General features: G+C 36.3%; 1 protein-coding gene across 1 annotated transcript in view; it reads left to right on the forward strand.

The window, feature by feature from the left end:
* The window catches only part of LOC123562234 (protein ecdysoneless homolog), a 61,717-nt gene that overhangs the window by 52,047 nt on the left and 7,867 nt on the right, over positions 1–1,803 (forward strand). The window lies entirely within an intron of this gene.

Here is a 1,803-nt window from a genome sequence, read left to right on the forward strand (position 1 = left end):
GTCTAAAAATAGAAAAACCTTGTGACCTCTCTAGAGGCCATATTTTTCAATGGATCTTCATGAAAATTGGTCAGAATGTTTACCTTGATGATATCTAGGTCATGTTCGAAACTGGGTCACGTGGGGTTAAAAACTAGGTCAGTAGATCTAAAAATAGAAAAACCTTGTGACCTCTCTAGAGGCCATATTTTTCATGAGTTCTTAATGAATATTGGCCAGAATGTTCACCTTGATGATATCTAGGTCAGGTTCGAAACTGGGTCACGTGGGGTCAAAAACTAGGTCAGTAGGTCTAAAAATAGAAAAACCTTGTGACCTCTCTAGAGGCCATATTTCTCAATGGATCTTCATGAAAATTGGTCAGAATTTTTTATCTTGATGATATCTAGGTCACATGTGCTCAAAAACTAGGTCACTATGTCAAATAATAGAAATAACGACGTCATTCTCAGTTCAACACTGGGTCATGTGGGGATAGGTGAGCGATTCAGGACCATCATGGTCCTCTTGTATGAAAAAGACATAATACCCCCATAAAAAGGGAATATAAATGTTAAAACAATCTTCTCACAATTGTTGGTAAACAAACAACATCTTTACCAACAATCTTCCTGTCCAATATATGTTTTCCCAAACTGTCCCTTACTGTTCCGTTCCTAGAATATTCTCAAAAAGTTGTCCCCATTTAAAAAGATGCCATAAGTAAAGAGATAAAAATAAACAGTTTTCAAAATTTCTGGAAACAATGTTAGACCTAGGTATGTAAAATTCCAGTGCTTGGACGTTATTGCAAATGCATCAGAATGAAGATATGTAACAGTGAGCTTTTAAAGACATTGAACTGTCCAGAAGTGTGGCCCCTTCATGCAGTACTTTTCTGTAACAAATCTTTCTATGATTTGGTAATGTTCAAATTTCAAAATTTCAAATATTTGCTTAGATGTTGATAGATTTTACAACATGCTTTCATTTTGATTTAATTTGGTTTTAGTTTATAGAAAATGTGAAATTGATGATACAGTTAGAACAAAATTACTGATTGTTAACATTAAGCAATTTTCTGAACCAGCAAAAAAATACAGAAAGCATAGCCTGGCTGGTATTCTGCTGCTGTGACAAACATGTCCTTGTAATTATATATATGTCAAAGGCCAATGTACAAGCATCTTGGAGACTGAAAATGGTTTCCGCTCATTAGCTAAAGAATGCTTTTGCCTCCAGTCGTCAAACTTCATAGTATGATTGACTATTGTCAGTGGATGATCTATTTTGAGGGTCAGTAGGTAAAAGGTCAAGGTCACAGTCATCTTGAGACTGAAATATTCAAAGTAACTGAAGAACACAGCAGTCTACAGTCATCAAACTTCATAGGATGGTTGCCTGTGGTTAGTGGATGATCCGTTTTGAGGGTCAGTAGGTTAAAGGTCAAAGTCACAATGATCTTTGGACTGAAATATGCTGAGTAACTGAAGAACACTACGGCCTACAGTCATCAAACTTCATAGGATGGTTGCCTGTGGTCAATAGATGACCCCTACTGTTTTTAGGGTCAGTACATCAAATGTCAATGTCAAAGGTCGCAGTGACCTCAAGACTGAAAACAGCTTCTGCTTTCATATTTAAAGAATGCTTTTGCTCACTATCTTTATAGGATTTGCCTGTAGTCTGTAGATGACCTCCATTATTTTTAGGTCATTTGGTCAAAGGCAAACATGGGAGCAACATATGTGTTTCACTAACAGTTCTCGTTTTTACTTAAGGCAGAGGTTTTACTTGCACTACTGTTGTTATTTGTTGTTGTAG

The sequence above is a fragment of the Mercenaria mercenaria genome, chromosome 2, assembly GCF_021730395.1.
Source record: "Mercenaria mercenaria strain notata chromosome 2, MADL_Memer_1, whole genome shotgun sequence".
Taxonomy (NCBI): Eukaryota; Metazoa; Mollusca; class Bivalvia; order Venerida; family Veneridae; genus Mercenaria; species Mercenaria mercenaria.